General features: G+C 39.8%; 1 protein-coding gene across 10 annotated transcripts in view; it reads right to left on the reverse strand.

Moving 5' to 3' along the window:
• Positions 1-23,233, reverse strand: part of ZNF385B (zinc finger protein 385B) — a 172,415-nt gene that overhangs the window by 60,875 nt on the left and 88,307 nt on the right. The window contains exon 1 of one of the 10 annotated variants that reach the window (XM_063340958.1): positions 7,458-7,623. The exons of the other annotated variants lie outside the window; for them this stretch is intronic. The gene's annotated coding sequence lies outside the window, so the exon portion shown is untranslated. Of the gene's footprint in view, positions 1-7,457; positions 7,624-23,233 lie in introns of those variants that run through there. 10 annotated transcript variants of the gene reach the window in all.

Consider the following 23,233-nt stretch of genomic DNA (forward strand, 5'->3'; position numbering starts at 1 on the left):
TGGTCCCTTTTACCCTGGCCTAAGAGGAGGAAAACAGGTTTTCATCTGAGCAAATGATCCAAATTGTCTCCTTTTATTAAGACTTTTTCCTCCTCCTACACATACGTATCTCAAAAACACACAAAAACACACACGTATCCCTGTGTAACAGGCACTGTTCTTCCTTGACCTTGTACATACGGCTTCACTCACACCACAACACACCGGGCCACTGAGGTTTTTGCAAAAGGTATGAAAGGTTGTCACCTTTACCCAAATTTGATCTGTCCCTAAGGAAAAAAAAAAAAGGCACACAATGAATAGATTAAGCGATGAAAGTGGTATTTTGGGGAAGCAAGTCTTGCATCTGTCACTCCCGTGGAGAGATGAGTCCCGGGGCCAGTGAGACATGCTTTACACCCAGGAGCCAGAAAGGGGGCAGATGACACGGGGACTCAATAAGTTTTACCAACAGCTCACCCCCCAGCTCTTTTGCAGCTTCACAGAAAAACGGCAGAGGCCAAGACTAGCAGTTTTGGCAGAGGCAATCGCAGTTAACTTTGGCCACAGTTCATCTTTGGTCACTGCTCATCTTTTTCAAGCAAACGCAGTGTCAGTTTCCATCAAATCTAAGCACACAATTTCTCCCTTTGCACCTTCCTGAAAAATATTTGTGAAAATATTTCTTCTGTGATTTTCTCCCTAAGTGCTTTTCTTTATCACTGACAAACACAAAAAAGGTGTAATGTCTGCACAGTAATTCCTCTGATTTGGGTCAATATCAGACCATTACATGAAAAACCCAATTCCATCACAAAACTTACTCATCTAAAACACATTTTGTGAACAATTTCAGCATACTTAAAGAAATTAATTACTTTCCAGACTTGAAAGCACGCTCACCCAAAGTCTTCATTAAAGGCAACTATAGAGAAATCTAAAGCCATACTCAAGTCTCTTCCCTTTTTCTATTACCTAAAGAAGTTACTACAATGTTTTAATCCTCTGATCCAAGGAAGCAGTCCACACTCAGAACAAGAGCAGTGGAAGAGTAACTGAAGTTCTACCAGGTCTGAATAAAAGTATCTGTCTGACAAATTTCTGTGACCTGGGCAATCAACATCCACCCCAGAGTGCACGTGGTTGCCTTTGTCTTAACTCGTGCCATGAATAGTATTTGGGAAAACTTCAAAGGGACCTCATTTGAGTTACTCACGTCCACCCCTACTTACGCGCTTACACTGAGAGTTTTCAGTTTATGGACAGGCTGTGCTGGCTTTTTCATCCCTGAATCGTCTGATCACTTTCAGGCATGAGGAACCTTCACTTTCTACATCAATGCTGAGTAATCTCATCTGGCCAGGGAACAGTGGCAATATAACTGATAGGATGGGTCAGTTCTGGGCTTTCTCCTCCCTTGACCTTTTTAGCACAGCATTTTTCAGACGCTGCTTGAGCCAACAGTATCCTTTCAAGGGTGGATGAAAGCTGTCCCTTTCATTTTGCCCACATTGGCTGAATTCATTACAGACTGCAACCACACAATGTACAGCCTTTAGACCTCGCACTGTCATCTCCATTTACACTGTTTTTCCCTTCAGAGCTCCAGAAGACAGAAGACCAGACAGGACATATTTGAAACAGTTCCCTGGAAGGATTCCAAGATAATTCTGCATGTGCTCTTCTATGAGCTTCTTCTGGGACTCTACAGTTTCAGCACAGTTTATTAAATTGTCAGTGGAAGTTTTGAACATTGTCAGAAATATTTACTTCAGCATGTGGCTCAAAAAACAGTTTTATAAACAGGTTAGAGCCAGAGGTGGTACGTAGGCTTTCATATTGAGTAAAAATCTCTTCAGCTCTATTGCCTATGCCTTGCAAAAAATTAAAAAACCCAAAAAACTCACCACCACCAAAAAACCCCCAACTTGCACAAGACTTTCCTAAACTTGCTTATATGCAGCTTTTCGGGATGATTGGCACAATGAAATAACATTTTAAAAAAACCGCCCACCTAACTACAGAAATGCACACCATAAAAAAAATTAACAGCTTTCTTCCCTGATATCTGATGCCTCTATTGCATCATGCCCCAGATCTATCTGCTTTCACTACAACTTCTTTTCCCCATAAATGACAGGTAAAAATCAATCACCTGCAAGTCATTACATTTTGTAGTTTAGGTATTTATACGACATCAGCCTCTGAGATCTTTTCCAATACTTAATATAAATATTAGTCTTTTTTCCTTCTCAGCACGATCAGTTTACAGGTTTCAGAATTTTTCTGATTTTGTTTGTTTAGTTACAGCTATACATGGGTATTAGAGAAGGTCATGTGTTTCTGTTTTTGCCTAAGATAAACTGCTAAAACCAAGTTAAGTGCAAGTGAAATAATTCTGAGTTTCTGAACAGCAGGTGTTGATATCAAAATGCTTTAAAAAACGCTATCCTTGAAGTATTCCATTAATAATACTCATGGAGGTGAACCTTAAGACATTCTCCCCTCTTAAATAAAAAGCAATGTGAGTAAATATAGCATTTTAGTACCTTTTTTTTTTTTTTTAGAATTCACTCAGCAGAACAAGAATTCCTTCCTTATAATATGGTATTACGATAAAGGAGACTTATGATACCCATAGGAATTCCAGACTGTCAAAAGTAAAGTAGTCAAGGAGAGATAAGACCATTACTTCAACAGGTTTTCTCAAACGGCAAATTAACATGATCCTACGAGATAACTCTCTATCCAGACAACTTATTTTTTAAAAATAACTTGAAGCAGAAGCCCAGCATACATGAGACATGGCACAGCCCCGGGATGACAATAGGAAAAATGCTAACAACTTTTCTGCCCCTAGGGCACCATACAAACTAACTCACTAATGAACGAGGACGCAGCTCCTTTGGGAGTTGATATGATTACCATCAGAGCCACTGATACACGTGCATCGTTTAAAACTTGGAGAGTGCCTTGAATTCATACCTCTTAAACATTATTCAGGTATCAATGAAGCAGTCAGACCCTTCACGACTTACTAACAGATTTTAAAAGCACAAATTACACACGACCATTCATGTTTGGCAAATAAAATGGGCAAATCCTCAAAAGATGTGGGGTTTTTTTCAGCAGCCACAAGGAAAGGTGTAAAGCTTATGGCCACTCAACAGCACTAAGCAAGAACCACTCTGTGTAACACCCATAAGACAAGTGATAAGAAAGCATTGGTCCGGGTGTAGCCTTCCGTAGCAACATGGATACAAAACGACACGCCAAATATTTTGCACTCCATTCTGCGTTTATTTTTTCAGTAGATGTTTCAGCAAACTCAGAGGCATTTGATGCAACTTCACTGCAAAGTACAAATTCTATAATGTACAGTTTAAGCTCTTTGTGATCAAGAATGACTTATCTAAAAAACATGTCAAATTATGAAAATAATTCACTCCCTACAAATTAAAACATGATTTACAGTATGCTTGAGCATAAAGTTAGTATTCCCATTATTATCCATCTAGGAATAAATGTTCTATGAAGGCATGCTAACAGAGTTCCATATTCTCCTTTTGTATAAAATCAGATACCGTGAAATGAGGTATTTCTACATTGCAAATACACGTTGGATTCCACCAACTAGGTCAATACCAAAAATATATTGAAATCTGGTGCTGCTGAAATGAATGGAGCCCTGGCGTTTAATCAATCCAAAACGTCAACCATCACTTACTTGCCTAATATTGGTAATTATATATAGCTCATTTACAATCAGAGAAGAAGTATAGCTATATATTCCATATATTTCACATAAGAATTTTAAAAATAAAAACATAAACCTACTTGTACGTACAAGTAAGCAAATCTTCATTAGATCAGACCCTTCTTCATTGAATATTAGGGGCTGACTTTGAATTACTTTAACTTTCATGAATTGTTAATACTCCTCTGCCTACCTAATTGTTTTCCATCTCCAATGTCTTATGATTGAAGGATGTTCATTTCAAAAAATAAAAATGTAGACTATACTATGCATATACTTGATATGAAGACAATCATGGAAAAGATGATATTGAAAACCACTATTATAATGATAGTAATATTCAAGTGAACTGTGTTAATATTTATTTTCTTAATCTCTACATTTAACACATCAAAATAACGGAGAACAAATAATGATGTTTACCTGGTGGGGAAGGAGGGAGGGTAAAGGCATAACAATGGAATTTCAGTATTTTAGAGATAAATACATCAAAACATTAATCAAGAAAAATGTCATTCTCCTTGCAGTTGTACTGCATTTGTAATAGTTTGCAATAAAAACAGGAATCCCCATAGTTTTTGAAAATAAAATATAAAAACATAGAAGATATGAGAACAGGTCAAGTGGGAAGAGAATTCCAATAATTAGAAGTGGCACAGATTATCTTGCATTTTTCCTTAAATAACTGTGTTACAATTATCTGGTAATAACATTCGGAAGAGCCCCGACTCCCCTGGATTTACAGAACGTGTTACTCCTGTCCTTTAGCCACCACTCTTGTGTTCTTGCAGCCGAGAAAGGACTTGCACACCTCCACACTGTACACCCTAAATTTTACAGCAATTGTGCTACACTGTTCCTCACGGTTTTTTGCAGTATCTATATTCCCAAGTCAAGTGAACTCCAGAAGTACTATACTAGCATCAAGGCATGTTAGCATTGGCTCCTTGTCAAGTCTAAGCAATTAAATAAATCACGGAAAATCCTTCACTATATTTAGAAGATAGATGCTGGCTGCAGTGCAACTGCAATTTGCATACCATCCATAGGTGGTATGGAAATATTTGTCATTAGTTTCTTAAAAAAAAGCTAGTTCTCTAGACTTCTAAAGCAACCAAGACAATTTCTTCAACTGGAAAGCAGAGTGGCACATTATAGCTTAACACCGTCAAGCTCAGCAAGTTGGATTTTATTCAAATCAAACAGTGACAGCTATTAATAAATGCAACGCTCCTGCCTGCATTAAAGTCAGCTGGAGCTTTGCAGTCTATCCCAGTTTCTTTTTCTCAGAATCTTCTGGCTTGCTCAAGCCGCTCCCTCTGGTATCCACAGCCTGAGCGAACAGCTCTGCCCCCTCCTCTGTTCTTATCGGCTTCTAGGAAACGCTGCTTTGGAGTTGTTTTCACTTTGAAGTTTTCCAAGTATGACAGAAAAAACAGCTGCGTCTTTTTCAGCTCTCTATTCTCTTGCCATCTGCACTAATGGAGATCTTTCTGAAATCCTTAGGATTCTTTGTCTTGATTTATTCAAACCATCCTCCCTCTTGCCTTTTCCACTCTCCCAACACAAAGGCACAGGGAGAGAGGGCATTTGTTTGCTTTTCTGCTGTCACCCTTAACTAAAACCATGACATCCCCACATGCCTACTGAAGTCACAATCTTGTCCAGAGCATGGTGCAACTTCCATGCCAGCCCCTGTTTTTTTTCCCCCTCTCATATAACGTAGTGTTTCCCAAAATCTAACTTTTACCCTGAATTCTGTCACCACTGAGCTCTACATCTAACCCCCAGAGACCCTCAACACAGACTTTCTTTCAGGAGGTACTGAGTTGCTACCCGCTAAACCCAAACAATTCTATCACCTGGAATGCTGCTGGGTGACCATTTTGTTATTAGTCAGTCAAAACCATTATGCCTTAACTTCTACATTCAGGGGGTTTATGTTTGCAGTTGGCTTCTCTCTCTTTACTCCACTTCAATATTCCAACAGCAGCTCAACAACGCTGTGCACAAAGGTAATAGGGGTCTAGACCCATACACATCCTCACAGATGTATCTAATCACTTAACCACATTAAACAACTTCCAACTCTCTTAAAAGTCATTATAGCTCAGAGAATTTCATGCCTCATTCACTTTTCCCACATATTAGACTATCACCTCTACAAAATACAGTTACCTAAGTTGCTTCTTGTTTTCTTTTCCTAAGTTCTTCTCTTGGTATTGCTCCCTAAATATCTTTCAGATAAAAGATTAAACAACCTAAATTAGATGTTGTTGCAAAGTGGCCTATTGAAAATACTTGCAATGGAAACCAGGATCTCTACTGAATGAAATCTAGTTTCTATAGAATCCCAGAATTGTTTAGGTTGGAAAAGACCTTTAAGATCATCAAGCCCAACCGTTAACCTAGCCCTGGCAAGACCGCCACTAAACCACGTCCCTAAGCACCACATCCACACGTCTTTTAAATATCCCATCCAGCCCCGTAGACTTATGTGTGTCTATGTGGTGTAGCAGGTCACTAACCCTTTCCCCTTCTTCTCCAGGCTGGATGGGTATGAGCAGCCTGGTCTAGTGGGAGATGTTCCTGCCCAGGGCAGGGGGGTTGGAACTAGATCATCTTTTAAGGTCCTTTCTAACCTGAACCATTCTATGATTCCATGATTCCAGCTCAGGGGGCTGGGTACCTGGAGAACAACTAGTCTTACTATTAATGCTGCCTTTGCCTCCGTCTTTAAGTACCTCAGCCTTTTCCTCATCCTTTGTCACTGTGTTTTCCCCCCCACATCCAATAAAGGATGGAGTTTCTCCTTAGCCCTCCTTTTGTTGTTCATGTATTTATAGAAACAACAAGACAGGGAAGAAGGACAGATTTAAAAACCCTCACAACATTGTCCGTATAACTTACATTCCACACTGAATTTAACTGCCCTGCCACAGCATAGGGCGCGCAGCGTAAAAGCACCCATCCAAAAGAGGGCAAACATGTAAAGGTAGCAGGCAGATTTATCACACATGCAGTTTAAGTTAAGTCCATGTGATATAATCCTTTTTCTAAGATTGGTTTACCAAAGCAATTCCTAGATTACTTAGAAGTAGTTTAAATAAACAGAAAAAAGAACTATTTCATAATTTCCTAGTTAACACCAGGGAAAGGCTCCTTCTTCCCAAACCTCTCTAATTCTTCCTCTATCTGCTGCCTCTAACTAAAGCAACAAGAGTGTCTTCATAGGATTTCCTGGAGGATTTCAACTTTCTCCTCATCAGATGGCATACCACATCTCCTCCTTTTCAGAGCCCACACTCATAAAAGTCACAGCCAGGGACAAGTAAGAGCTCCGTTTCCGACCTTTACAAGTTACCAGTGCACCCTGTAGCATCGTACCTGGAAACACAAAACACACAGAGACCTCACCCCACTCAAGAAAGCAGGAGGCAGACTCAGCACTCCTCTCACCTAAAAATACAAATAAAGGTACTTTAACCTGTCTGTGAGAAGTGCACGAGAGTTGCATTTCTGGCCAAACATTTTTAGGCCATTTACAAATGGAAGACAGATACTACAAATTCACCAGTGCCTTACGATATTCAGAAGCTGCAGAGGTTTTTGCTATGACCACACAACCATGAACCATTTTAGCAAAGCAGAAGCACAATAAACCACAGACCATGTAGTCCCAGAAAGGCTTCCCACCTTTAATGAGTGCCATGATGCTTACCTTAGTCCTTAAGGTTATAATCCACCTCCTCTGCAGCATTTCAACGTAGACACAGCACAAGACTCAGAGATAAAGAATCATTTCAGCATGGTGCTTTTGTGATGGTAGGTGCTATGAGACAGTGGGCAACCAGCAAGCCTGAACAAATCCAGGCTGTTGTAATTGTGTGCTTAGCTTTAATTACCCTTGAGGAGCGTGTTTGCAACTTGACTCCAGAGGGAGGGCAGCCTGCTATTGACATCACCAGATCAAATATAAACTAAAAGACTGATAAACTGTATTTCAGTAGCATTTTCCCTGTTATAATTCTTGGAACTAAACCTAGGGGTTACTGTTTTAGATGGCTATCTGGCTGCTACAGAGCTGACTTTTGAATATCTTCTGGAAGAAAAAGAAATGGTGTCTGCTTAATTTTTTAAAAAAGTTCATAAAAAGGGACCTTAGAGCACAGCGTGGGGTCATGACATTCAGATGATCAAAGTCCACAGATCCTGACTCTCCTGAATTAAGGTGCACTGCTTTACTTATTCTCAAAGTCAGTACTGATGAATAAGTAAGAACTTGAAAATTTATAAAACTATAATACATGCTATCTGCCCTCTCTTACACAGGAAGGAACAAAGGCAATAGATTTCCAATTAACAGACCTGTTAACAGAGATCACCACACTGGTGACCTTATTGAGCACTAATTAACCACCGGTATCTGACTGGAAACCTTATTTTGCTTTTGGGTGCAGCAGTGCACCAGCCCTGCCAGGGCTGGACCATAAAAGACTTTTGATACTGTTATGTTTTTCAAAGACTGCATGACATGAACAAGTTGGGCAACCCTACGCTCAGCTACATTCAGGAAGAGAGAGACCAAAAAAAAAAAGCAGTATATAACAAAATGCAGAATGTTTCTCTTAAATTAAATTGAGATTGGACCAAAGAAGAATTTTTTTTTTTTGTAAAACATTCAAATTGACTTCAGCTAGTACAAGCCTCGCAAAAAAGTCACCTCTAATTTCCCAGAGATTAATTAATATCACTTCAATATGATTTATTTCATAAATTAATTAATGAAACACTCTACTGAAAATAAGGAGAAATAAACAAAAGGTGAGTGTCGATGTAAAAAAAAAAAGCATGAAAGCATTTTTATGAAATGTGCCACGCAGGCCGCATCTACTTTCCATGACCACGCTGGGAGCCCCACAGCCCCTCCACATTCCTGACACTTCCCTTGAGCCAGCACAGGGGGTCAGACCAGTTGGAAACAAACTGGCAACAAGGCAACAGAAGAGAATTTTTGTGAAACGGAGAGTAACGAGATGGAGGTGGCTGAAAAGAAAAATTTTGTGAGCGCTGATGCTTTCTCATTCTCATCCAGACTCGCCTGAACTGGCCCTCATCTTTCTTGCAGTGTGGCAGACGAATTTCATGCCTGCCACATTATGTTTCTGGTTATATCTCTCAGGATGGTATCCATCTTAGTTGATAACACGGCAGTGTTAACTCGCGTTCAGCTTGTGATATACAGCAATCCTTTCCTGCATTCACAGAATAATGATTCCTGCTTATGTGCCGCATTGGTTAATACTCAGCTCCTGTTTTCCTTCATATTACTTTGGCATAATTTATTTGTCCCTTTCTTCAAAAGGAAGATAATCTATTAGTTCTTAAACTCAGTTCGTTCGTTCTTCTCTTTTAAAAATACTGGGATCCCACTGTCTCTCTTAGTGCTCTGGGAGTTTGTCTTCTCTTCACAAGTGATAACAGCTCCGATATTTCCATCCGTGCAAGTATCCTTACATCGTGTTCGTCACGTGTTGCATGTTGAAGATTCAAGTTCATCAAGACACTCTGACCTTTCTTACAGGTTTTTGGTATTTATATTGGTGTCTCTCAGGTTAACACAATTGATCTTTCTAATGAAAAATAATGCAAAAATGGCACCATGCAACCGAAACTTCTTGTCTTCTGACATTCACAGAATAACAATCCACCTTTTCCCTTGATATTCTGTAAGTATTGTAAATGCACTTACAGAAAGATTTCTTAAAGTTTGATGCTTATTTCAGTCTCATTTTATTTTCCAATTTTGTTGTACACATTCATGTTATTCTTTTTTTCATCATCCTTAGTAATTTAAACTACTTTCCATTTCCTATCTATACATACAATTCTTGTGCTTGAGTCCATAAAGAGTTCATGGCTTAGTCAAATTACTCGTGCCTCACTTCCTATCTTTCCTCTGCCACGGGAGTTTGCAGTTGTGCTCTTATTAGGGTCTCTATAAAGAACTTCCAAACCCTTACAGTATGCCTGGCGAAAGAAATATCCTGATAAGGGTATCTTAAAGAAAAAAAATCTACCCAATCCTCTTTTCAAAATTACTTTCACTAGTGGTTGGTTGGTGTACTACAATGTAGTAGCACTTTGCTGCATAACTTAAAAATCGGCTAAGGTGGCTACTCTGTTACTATTTCTATTAAGAAGCGACTCCCTGTCCCTTCTAATAAATATCCTTTGCATTATCTTAAAAATAAGTGCAATATTCCACTCATTTCAAAAGCAATAATCAATATTTAGTACCCTAAATGCTAGTTTCTTTAAAAGACAGATATAAGCAGCATACAGGCTTTCAGCCTGCCTCCTGGAAATGGCAGATGTATTTCCCTCACCATTTGACTTTCTAAGTCCCTGGTTATATAATAGAGTAAATAATTAAGCCTATCATTCTGAGAAGTAAGAACAAAGTGATGAACACTTCACATTTTTTTCCTCCGTTCTGACTCCTGTTTTAAGAACGAGCTTAAATTCCCAATCACTGGGCTTTAAATTCATGTTTAAACATTTTTCTTAATTCTCTTAAGAGTACCACACACATTTAACCTCACTTCATATTTAGCTGTTGGCAAGACTGGAGTAAGACAGGCTTTTCTGACTGAAAGGCAATACACATTTTACAGAAAACACATGGTTTGAAATGTGGCTCTGTATCTCTGCATTTCTCAAAACTTAACAATGAGAGATGAAACTACATAATTCAGAGAAAATGAGTTTTGTTTTTTGCGGTGGGAAGAAAGGGCAAGAGGCACCAAGGTGGGAAAACACTGCTATTACAAAGGCATGGCTTCCCCCTGCCCCACAATGTTTCTGGTAGCTATAATACCACTTACTGCAAGAGAAAGAGTAAAAATCCTGAAATGCAACCCAGATTATTGGAGAGAGAATTATTTATGTAAGATTTTGAAGTTACAGTTGAAGGCATTTTATAAGAGAATACTTTTAGATACTAAGAAATCTTAAAAAGACTGTATCTGCATGTATTGCGTTTGTGTGGCAAGGTTTTGGTAGCGGGGGTGCTACATCTGTGAGAGGCAACTGCAAGCTTCCCCCGTGTCTGATAGAGCCAACGCCAGACAGCTCCAGGACAGACCCACCACGGGCCAAGGCCAAGCCCGTCAGTGACAGTAACACCTGTGTCATGACATACTTAAGAAGGGTGAAAAAAAAGCCAAAAACACCTGTGCAAGACCAGCAGCAGTCAGAAGAGAGAGGAGCGAGAGCATGTGAGAGAGACAACCCTGCAGACACCGAGGTCAGTGAAGGAGGAGGGGAGGAGGTGCTCCAGGCAGATATCCACCTGCAGCCCATGAAGAACCCGAGGCCAGAGCAGGTGGACGCCCAAAGGAGGCTGTGACCTGTGGGAAGCCCATGCTGGAGCAGGTTTGCCAGCAGGACTTGTGACCCCGTGGGGGACCCATGCTGGAGCAGTCTGTTCCTGAAGGACTGCACCCTGTGGAAGGCACCCACACTGGAGCAGTTTGTGAAGAACTGCAGCCCATGGAGCAGGGGAGGAGTGTGAAGAGTCCTCCCCCTGCGGAGGAAGGAGCGGCAGAGACAATCAATGTGTGATGAGCTGACCACAACCCCCATTCTCCATCCCCCCTGCACCGCTGGGGGAGGAGGTAGAGAATTCAGGAGTGAAGTTGAGCCCGGGAAGAAAGGAGGGGTTGGGGGAATATGTTTTAAGATTCAGTTTTTATTTCTCATTACCCTACTCTGATTTTGTTTGTTAACAGATTAATTTCCCCAAGTTGATTCTGTTTTGCCTGTGAGAGTAACTGGTGAGTGATCTCTGTCTTTATCTCGACCCCAGAGCCTTTCATTATATTTTCTCTCCCCTGCCCAGCCAAGGAGGGGAGAGACAGAGTGGGTTGGTGGGCACCTGGCATCCCGTCAGGATCAACCCAGCACACTAGAACACACCTCTGCTTTTCCCTTTTAATTGCATATATTTGCTGTTGAGAAAGCCAAGGGGAACCAAGACTGCTTTTATAAACTTAAGGCCTGGAGGTATGATATGTGATCTACAAAACTCTGGCAAATGGTCCAAACTTGTTACCCTGGTGCAAATCTGTCATCGTTCCTTTTAAGTCCACAGACTCACTAGGATTAGCAGCCGTACAAGTGTGAAATTTGGCTGATTAACTTCGTCAGGAGGAGCTCTGTGTAGAAACAACAGCTGCCGGGTCAGGAGCTATAACTAGCATTTCTCAATGCAAAGGAATAGTGAGAGGAGGTATCACGGTATTTGTTAGCAGAGTTTCACATTTTCACTTTGATACTACATGAACAGAAACTACTACACGCTCTTCTTTGACTAATAGTTCTTAAATTGCTACACAGAGAAATGCAGTGAAGACATGAAATACATGAAAACCGAGTGGAAAGGTCAAACAATTATGACTTTACACAGCAGCATTTGTAGCAAAAAGGACCACAGCAAGCAAGTCATGCACAGTGACTTGCAGGCCAGGGAGAGGATCACAGCTTACCCACTCCTCTCTCTGTTACCACATATTCTGGACTACACGCTGCAGCTCTCCCTCCATTTCTGTGCAAGTGTCCTGAATTTATAACATCTCCTTGCAGGAACAGTTGCTACAGTGGCATGTTAAATCTGTCAAGAGAAGTTGGCAAAGATAGAGATGAAAGACTGGCTCCTTAGTTAAGGTCAAGGCTTATACGTTCCTGTGGATACACCAGTAATGTTTTCAGTTAAGTATGCATTCCAGAATGGGTTTAAAATATGCCATATATTTCTGCAATAGATAAAGCCTTTCAGAGTGAAACCATACTCCAGAATATAGTCACTGCTGGATAACCTAAGGAATCTAACCAAAGTCCCTAATTCAGGAGCTGAGTTTCCTTAAGCAGTGGTGATTAAGAAGTACCCTCTGGAGTTCAATCACCTACAGAAGGGGCCTACACACTTTTAACATGGTCACCTACAACAGACAGTGTAAGTGATCTCCCTCCACCCTTGGAATTTCTGTGTCATTTTTCAGTATTTTCAAAACTGTTCTCTGGAAGTATTTGATATTGGAGTCTGGGTGAAACTTTTCCGTAACTATAGTACATGCCTGTCAGCACAGAAGAAGATCGGGCAACTGAACTTACCATTAACTTGCTTTTATGTGCTTTGACCAGGAAGATGCACAATGGCCTTAGCTGTTTCCAAAGGAAAAAAATTCCTTAAGTATTTAAAAAAGTGTAGACAGAGTGAAGAATAGAACAGGAAAGAGAAGAATAAGTCCATTTGCCAGGAGCAGAATGTTTACATTAAAGTGAAAAATATACGTAAAGTATTCTAAATCCACCCCTCAAAGATGTGATGTATTACGTTTTGGGGTTTTTTTAATATAAGGTCCATTTCACCACAAGTTTTGCAAAGACAGTTTTTATCTTACAACTTCCTGCCAATGCAGAAATTCAGGCTTCTAAAATACCTTTTTCCCAGGACATGAACTTCAAACATCTTCTGTTAAATGCTCCTGAAAGTCACACACACACAAAAAAAGTCATGCAAAGCGAAATTTAATCCTCAGACATCTTTTCTATGATAGAAGAACAGAAATATACGTCACATATTTTAAATGCTTTATGGAATGCACATTTGAATAAAGTACCATGACTGATATCTCAATCAAAAAAAAAAAAAAAAAAAAAGAAAGAGAGGTATGTCTTTAGACAACACTGAAGCCAGAAGAGAAAATAGCCATAAATGTTTTCTTTTTCCCAGACTTAACAGCATTGTTTAAAACAATGAACTCCAGAAGAGCCATCATGGAAAATAAAAATAAAATAAAATAAAAAATTCGAGGAAATGTGTCTCCAACACAAACTGAGAAGCAGAGATCTCACCTGTAGCACAGTATTTAATTCTTGGTATCCATGATGAAGGATAGGAAAAATGAACTTAAGATGGGAATCAGAAGAAATCGTAAGAGCAGCTGGATTCCAGTGTGGTAAGAATTAGAAAGCTTCAACTAGTTTTGAGACTGTAAGCCTTTGTGCCTAAAGGAACAGAGGTTTGGACACCGTGAGCCTTGCCCAGTATTTCTATTTCTGCATATTCAAACAAAACAGTGAAGAAAATCTGTAAATCAGTCTAAGACCACCTGGTCTTCATATGTTGGGCTAGGTATAGATTATAGATTGATAAATCAATCCATCAGGCAGCGGTGCAGTGTTAAAATAAGACTTAGGCAAAAACTACAGAAAATAAAAATATCTGGACCTTCTGTCTGTGAAGTTTTTTAAAGATGACCCTGGTCATGCAGTGAGAAATATGAAAAAAAAAAGATATAAATAGTAAAAACGTTTGATGTGTTTCCAGATAATATTTGAGTTGAAGGAGGGATTGACCTGCCAGAGTAGCAATTAAGGCAAAGGAGGAAAAAGCCCAGTATCCTCTTCTGCATAAAACAATCATACACGAAGCCTAATAACCTGGCCACAGCATGAGGGACAAAGCTCAAAGGATCAATGTGTCCCTTACATGAAGCAAGGACTTGTCAGTCCCTGTCTGATAATGCTTATTGTGTTGAGCAGCAGGTACTTTTAACTTGAAAAGGATTTACAAACCGAAAAGAGACTGAGGCGAAGCAATGTAAGAAGCAAGCTCTGGGAAGTCTACAAAATACAAAAAGTTAAATATGGATACCCCAGGAACAATACACGACTGATGTAGAGGCAAGAGGGGGGACAGAGTATTTGAAAGACTTCTGAAGTAAAGAGTTCTGAAAGGTCTGAAGAATAGAGAGAACTGAAATAAAAGGACCCAACTGAGAAAAACAGGTCTGAACATCAGGGAAAGCTTCTTGACACCAACATTATTCTGAGCGATATTTAATGTTCACAGTGGCAGCCTTTTTGAGCTGTACCATACTGTGGAAATAATCTCTCAAGGGAATTTGGGAATCTCAACCGCACATGCATTTGTATCAAGACTGAATAAAGCGGTGTTATACGCACAAGAGAAGCAATTCTACATTGACAAGAGGAGGATCAGATGACCAGCAATGGGTACCATGATTGCAATCATTAAAAGATGAATTGCAATAAGGTATTTATAGCCAGTGTCAGACTTTTCTTTTATGAAGTACAAACACGGCCTTGCTTGATTTCAAGGAGGCTATGTCTTTCAGAAATAGTTTTATCACAGGTTTGGGTCAAGAGATCAATAAAACAAAGTTTAACAGAAGCAAACAAAAGCCCAGACATATGCTCCAAGCTAACATCAATGATGCCCCCAGTGCAGTGTATTTTATCGCACCCATTCTACAGCACAAAAGTGGGTCCTTCCTGCACAAACAGGGTTGTCATAATCTTAACGTCATAACATGGAAATATGTAGAAATATCACTGTATTTCTTTGTACAGAGAAATAAAAAGCTTCAGGTAAAATAAGAGCGAAAAGCACTTATTTCTGTTTGAAATTTGCATTTTTGTTTTATGGTACTTGCATTTTTTTTGCATTTGAAATGCAGAGAACAATATAAACCCTGACAGAATCACTCTGATAGGAATCATGTACCTATTCCTGCAGACAAGTAAAGCAGAAAAACTTTTCACATGTACATTTCTGTCAAATCTGGTTGTTGACAATCGAACATTTTAGTAGTTCTCAATACAGTAGCTGTTGCAAATTCTGGGAAAAGAAGGTTGCTAAGATTCCCTCTCACTCTGCAAGTGGAATTTTCCACTTTATATAAATACTATTTTTGTCAAAGAGTCTTGTACAGAGTCCTGCTACCGTCGCACATGAAACGGAAAGTTCCATAGCTATAATGAAACTGGGAACTTTTGTTCATGGAACACTTTTATTTTCATATTAAGGACAAACATGCGTCATAGTCAAGAGCAGGGCTACTTATCTTTGAAATAAATATAAGATTTACAATTGTATTCCTAAATATAAGTTGTATCAGATTTTAGAAGTTAATTTTCCATAATGAACTTCTGGCAAAGTCCAGGATAAAACACCCCCGAGCACAGCTGCTAGTTGCCACGTCCCTTACACCTACCATGAGAATTTGCTTGCATGCAAAGCACTGTCAGCTGAATCAGCGAAAAGCAGAGACAGCTTTCATTGAGGAACATTAAGATTTGTGCAATTTGCAACAAAGCAAGATATCTATCAAAGAATTTATACTTTCTTTTTCTAGAGCAATGGCAACTTTCAGCCATTATTACTAGACACATCAAAGCATTTTGCTTAAAAGCAGATTACTGAATCATGGCAAGTAGGGCTAGACAATCTCAAGTCATCCAATCTATCTATGTGAAACAAGAATTCTACCTTAAATCTATGGTGTCAGTCAAACTCCACATTATCTGAAAATCACTTTACTATAAAAAGCACCCAGAACAGAGGGAAAAGAAGTAAAAGGTAAGTTAAAAGCTGGCAGAACAACAAAAAAACCCAAACCAAAACAAAAAGATGACTGCTATTGGCCCCATGGAATTTGGTGCATTTTCTGTGCACATGTGTAGCTCAAAAAAAAAATCACATCTTTGAAACAGATCTTAGTGAACTGTAAAGAGAAATTCAACAGAAACTACAAAAATCCCTAATACATCTCACTTTTAAAAGAAAGATCAGCAAGATTATGTGACATTTGCAGAGTAAACAGCAAATAATGACAAGCATCAACATCTTGCTTGTAATCTGGAACTTTAATTACTTCTGAGAAAATATAGAGGAAAATAATTAAAGTTGTTAATTATGCAGATTAATTGATGGAATTATAACAACTACTTAGGCATTTCAGAGTTCATCTTTCAATAGCAACTAGATGTTGAGAGATGTGTTCTGTCTAATACCAGTGAGAACAATACAGACATATGGTCCACCTTTCCCTGAAGGTCTGGAATCCCTCTGCTCAAAGTTTTACTTACACCAGAAAAGTTACAAAAGTATAAATATATATTTGGCTTGCAAAAAAAAATTGTCATTGGTGATAAATCACAGCAAAAAAAAAAAAAAAAAAAAGAATCACATGCAACTCTCAGCTTTTAGAAGAGCTTATTATAGGGCTGGACTTAGGGGCAATAACAGCTTTGCCTGTAGACTGAGCAATTTAGGGAATCAATGGGATTTAACACACACAGCGTGTCAGAAAGGAAATGCTCCCCAAAAGACTCAAGCAAAGAGAGGAGGACTGAAATGGGATGTAAAATTTCACTGTAAGACAAAGGTACAGAATTGAGCGTGAAGGGATACTAACTTAAGTGGGCACTACTCAGCTTGAGGCCTGCCTGGAGTTACCTGGTGGTCTTCAGTTCCTCCCATGACAGATGTGTACACTCACATTTGGCACTATCGCATACGTAACTGTCTTTCTCAGGAGAGCAAACAGGTGCAGAGAAGCCTCCACTACTTATGTTATAATCACTCTGTGAAAAGGAGCCCGTCAGTCTCAAATGCTGCTGTTATCCTGTCTCTCACGAAAATAAAATTAATTTTATTAAGCAACCTGGCAACTACTGTCCGACACTTCCATCAACTTGTACCAATTAATCTCATCAAGCCCAAGTTTATTTCAGTCTCATTTAGATTTCCACCATTCTGTCTCTTTTCTTTCATTGCTTTAAGGATAGTTGAGTGTATCTGACAAACAAATGAGTAGGTGTCAGCTCTTTACTCTGATGTTTACCCTCCAAAGGTTAAAAGTAAAAATGACAGAAATCTTGACGTTCGTGAATTTCCTTGCAATGCCTTTCACCTGACAGTCAAGCATATCTAAACAGTTTTCTTAGTTGCTTGCCCTGACATCATACCACCAGACCAGTAAGTTTCCTCAGCATCACATGTTGGTAGCTCTCACATCAAAGCAGGAGGCCCCACCTCAACCTCCCAACCCCACCCCATCCAGGGTGGCTCGCTGCCCCAACAGCCTGCTCCCGTAGACCATTCCACTTTTCATCATTGCAGCTTACCACAAAATAAGTTCAAACTCTGGAAGAGATCTGCAGAGAGCCTGTATCAGCGTTGACTATAAAGACAACTTCTTGAAGTGGTCTATATTTCAAAGGGTACCTGTCTGCATAAGCTTTTAAAATATGTTAAAAAAAATATCCAAGACAAAAATTTCATTAGTTCATTCAAACTAATTCCAAACTCTTAATGAGAAAGTTACGGGCCTGTTAATATCAAGTAATAGTTCGTAACAGGGCTCTCCTTTGAAACCTGCATTTCCTCCGTTAACCACCGTAATGGCTGTATCACTCCTTTAAGTAGATCTGGTCTCAAACTGTACAGTAGAAGAAAGGGTAAGCAAACAGAATGCTTTCTGTAAGATGTCAGCTTAGGTTTTACGTTCGTTCTCACACAAAGGGTTGACATATGAACAGTCAAGGACAGGTAAGTTAGAGCTTCAGTTTAATTAAGAGTGTTAAGAAAGTCTAATATAACTGAGAGTTTCAAAAAAATGTGCAATTTTATTTGAATCACAGGTATGCTTTGGGATTACCTATGGACTTTCAAAACCAAAAGACTGCTCAGAAAGCTTCTGTATCAGAGACAAATGAAAACAAATAAGGAAATCAAGGGGTTTGGGTGGGAGACACTAGCAGCCCTGAAAAATCTTGTTTTATGAGCACTGCACCCCAAAAAAAGCAGGAAACATTCCCCCGACCCCCTCCCCCAAGGCAAGGAAACAGTTGGATGTGTTTCATAGTGAAAATAGGATAAATGATTGGAATAAAACAAATTAAAGAAAATATACTAATGTTATCTTCTTTTAGGAGCGACACAAACTGTGTAACTGGAGTTGTGAGTACAACCAAGGGCCACATGAGTATCTGCCCAGTTCTCTGAAGTCTAAAACAGACATCAGATGGTATCTCATGCTGTTGTCAGTGAATGAAGCTGTTCTGTTTGTCTGCAGTAAACAAGGGTTTGTGTGATGCTGTCAAGGCAGACTCTGAGTAACAGCTGGTTGCAATCTCCATCCCCCATCTTTCTCGCAGAGGAGAAAAGCCTTCTTTGATAACAGATAGTTCAAACACTCAGGAACCCTGGACTCAAGAAATGAGGTGACACCTTTACAAAATACAGAGCACAAACGTGATAAATGAACTGGAGAAAGTAGCACTCAAAATTCAGCTAATTTAAAACTCCAAAAGGTGTCTTGGTACATGCTGCTTTGACAGCATACATACATACTAAAAGGCAGAATTCCCGCAGTACATCCAACTTCAAGAGTTCAAAGAGATTTGTCAAACATTGGACACAAATTACTTAATATATTTTATTTTCAGTAGCTCATCTGTCAATACTTTTGTTTTAGAATGGATTTCCTAATTTAGTACGTCTCAACTATATAAAAACTACTTTAATTCCTATTGTTCCAGCTTTAACATCAAGCATCTTTTTATTTTAATTTGTTCTCCTCTCATAGCTGGTTTCCAGCACTGGTCTCAGCAGTGTTCAGTCTGATTTTCTCAAGGCTTTTTCCCCATGAATGATTTTCAATTTTACATGTCAGCAAAACATCCAAGCCCCTGATACCATGGGGTAAAGATCAAAATCTGATGATAATTCCTCCCAACCCTCCTTTTATTTTATTTTATTTTATTTATTTGTAAGAAAAGCATTGCCTTTTCTTTTTTAACCCGCTCCCTTTTTTCAGATCAACACAGAAGCCAGATGAGAACTTGAACTTTTATCCCCTCTGGGAACTGACCCCACTTTTCTAAACCAGGGTTTATTCTCTGTTCTAGCAATAAACTGAGCAGAAAGCTTGAGCTCCTCTCTCGAGGTGGCACACACCATATATACAAGGAGCTCTTTGCTTTTCATGCAACTCATTCCATTAAAGAAGGTTTCCCATTGAATTTTAAAACAGTACTTCATATTTCTTATAAAAACTTCCAATTGCATCAGCCTTACTTTTTTTTCTGGTATGTGTTCTGCTTTAAAATGTCACATGCAATACTTCAGCTATAGGTGCAATATCTATTACTGGCTGTGACCCTGCACTGGCATCATTTTGTTGCTATCAACAATCACTTGAGCATTACAGATTTTTTTGGCTGGCAACATCACCTACTGCTTTGTTGTTACACTTAAAGTTGCCATGGAGACAAAAGAACAGCTGAATAGCAATTTTAATGCTTGAGAAATGCTTATTCTTCAGTAATAGGATGGTACTTGCCAGTACGGAGTCTCAGGGTTTAATGGAAGTTATTACAAATAGTAACTTTTGAATTAAAGCCTCACTCAAAAAAAGGCAAAAGACAAAAAAGAGAGACTTGTGTTTCTTCCTATCCACCCTAGTGCTACTGGTAATGAACAGAGGCAGAGAAGACCATCTCCTTGCCATGGAACAAGAGATCAGCACAGAAGAAGTTGCCTTCAGCCCCACATCCTGAAGGATGCAACAGTCGCTGCACCAAGATGCTTACCTTATTTTCTCTCCAAATGCCTCTAGGTTGCAAATAATCTCAAAGTGGGAAGAAATAAGGAAGCTCCATGCTTCATCTTCCTCATCAACTCAGGTAAAGTGCTGCTCCATCCACAGAAACACAACACAAACTAGGAAAAACAAAAATCAAGGATCCTCTCCTTGAATTTTTTTCCTCTAGCCATACAGAGTTGCTTTTTCTCTAGCACAACCCTTCCTACACAGAGTATGGGTAGAAGCTCAGACTAACAGCTGAGTCCCGCTGCTCTCTGCTCATAATCCATTAACTCACATTACAGTATAACTTGCAACTGATGGGAATCGAGGGCGCTGGGCCCCGGGATACTTGGCGCCTTTCAGATTCCAGTCTAGATGTTTAATTCCTTCCATCTAACTGCAGCTCCTGCTCCTGAGCGGACAGAACGCATGGGATCAAAATGCGTATCACCTAAAGACTCTTCTACCTTAAATCCCATTGTTGGTGAGTCAGAGAATTTCTAAAGATCATCATAAATAGCAGATTTTCTCCGGTTTGGTACAGTGGATCCGAGACAAAATGCAATAAAGCAGAGTCTTGTTCCACAAAGCCAACCAGTAGGCAAAGCAGACAGCTGTCAGGGACAGCTGAAGGAATATTTTCTTGTGCAAGAGCCTTCCCCCCCTACCCTCCACTTGACATTGCCGCCCCTCTCCCAACACCTCAATGGCAGCAAGAACACAAAACCGATTCCCTGGGGTTGCTGCCTGATCCTTCCCCAGCAGTAGGAGGTGCAGGATAATACAGTCAGGAGGAAATATTCTAGAAAGACAGCAAATGGTAGAGGACAATGCACGAGAGGAGGAGGAGGAGGAAGACTGGGATAAAGATGATTCTTCCTCCTCCTCACCAGACCTTCCTGCTGGAAGACTCCTGCACCACCACTTCTCAGTCACTGAATTGTCTCTGCCCTCCCTGCCCTGGCTCCCCACAGCCCCGACATGCCACTCACGGCTCCTTTTACCTCTACAGAAGCCTCTCGCAAACCCCCAGCTTTCAACAACCCAGCCTCTGTGCCAAAACACGTCTTGTTGACACTTCAGAAAGAACACTTCACACTGAGGATTACGATATTTTACTTGTGTTGGACAAAATCTGCTTTTGCTAAGAAGCCTTGAATTGACTTTGGAGCTCACAGAAGTAAAAATATTAAATGTTAATATATGAAAGAACAGGCAGGCTGTGACAGCGGAGGTCTGTTCCTCTAGCTTGGAAGTTTCCAGCTGAGTGAGAACATTCTATTGATAAGCTGAAATTAAACACAGAGATTGATCCTAGTTTTACAAATTCTCTGATCTACAGCAAAGATGCTTAAAGTGGAAATAAAATTCTGGAAGACCACTGTTTTTTTGTTCTTTTGAGCAAATACTTTTCTATTACTTGAGGGAGAAGAGGAGAGATGATGACGAAAGAAGATTTTATTACAGTTATTTAATTTCAGCATCTCAGCAGTCATCTGGAATCCTAAGGTCTAAGGGACATGAGGCAAAAGATCACAACAACAAAGCGAAAACATAAGAGCAACTTAATCAAAAAGAGGGTATGACAATATTTTAAATAAGCTCCTTGCCCACTCGCAGGAGATTCATTATCCCAACCTCAGTTTTGCCTCAGCAGGTCCTGCTCTAGACTTGTCCCACCACAGAGAGTTTGCACAGCTTAAGCAAGTCAGCTGGGCAGATGCCCAGCAAGACAGGAACTCGTTCCAAAAAGAGAGAGTGCTCTCCAATTATCCATCTTGTTCAGAGGCACCAATACGGATGGCCGACAACAGCACGCAACACCCACTTTGTAAGAGCATCCATCAGGGCCAGCGGAGGGCCAGGACTTGGGCATCACCCCCGCAACACTGCAGCAGCTGCCAGTTCCTGACAAGTCTGAGCCAACACGCTGGTCTCCAGCTACAGACCGAAAAATGCAGTCTGGCACATCACTTCTGACAGGCTGCCAAGCCCAATTCCAAATCTCTCTAAAAGTGAAGGATGAAGGGAGAAGATAAACCTTTCTGATCCTTGTGTCCCCACAGTCAAGCCTGAATGGAAGGGAAAGAAGGCCACGCACCAGGAAACTAGGTAAAACTCAAAGGGAAAAGGAAAACAGCTGAGTGGCAGCCTCAGCTCAGTCCCACTGGCATTTTTATCAAATATGTTTGGAATTGTTCCCACCTTGGGAGAAAAAAAATCTTCTCTGAAACACGATTTAAAGCAATGTGTGACGGGGCAGGAAATAAAGGGCTTCAATTTAAAAGGTTGTACGGAAAGACCATTTTATAGGGGGAAGACTTTTGAAAAAGATTGCTTAATGAAAAAAATTCTAGATGGAACTCAGAAGGAAATAAAGCAAGAAACTGATAACTTCAAGGCCAAGTTGCATTTGAAGATTAACATATATTCAGAAATTATGAAGAATGTGAAAGGGTGTGCATTTAAAGCTTAACAGCTATTCACACAAATTCCTTGGGAGAGACACTGTACTAGCATCTGTGTGAAGTCACATCTGTGTGAATTCATTTCAGGACACCTGAGAAAAACCCAGACATATAACGTCCTCAGAAAAAGTATGAGTCTTTTTTTCACATGACAACTAGATTAAAAAAGAGAAAAATTAATGCTTGGAGATAATTATAACCAGTTGACTTGCTTAGTGGTAGACGTTTGCCTAGGATTTCAGCTCCTATATTTCTATTTTAAATATCTTAAATAAAGGACAGTATCTGGATAAACTCGGGCGTGAGGGAGTAGGGTACTCAGACTACTCAACCGCGAAGGAAGAAATGCATTTAAGATGACAAGTAAATAAAAACATATAAAGTTTTAGAAGGGATCCAATCAAATTATGGAAATGAAGAATGGTGCAGAAATGGGCAAACACACCCATTGATCATCTAGCAGCTTCTAGCAATAAACACAAAAAGCACAGACTTAACTGTTATCTTGCTATATTAGCTTAGTACGTCCTCACCGCACCTTAGATAGCGCAATGAGGGATTCCTTG

This window comes from Chroicocephalus ridibundus, chromosome 7 (genome assembly GCF_963924245.1).
Source record: "Chroicocephalus ridibundus chromosome 7, bChrRid1.1, whole genome shotgun sequence".
NCBI classification, from domain to species: Eukaryota; Metazoa; Chordata; class Aves; order Charadriiformes; family Laridae; genus Chroicocephalus; species Chroicocephalus ridibundus.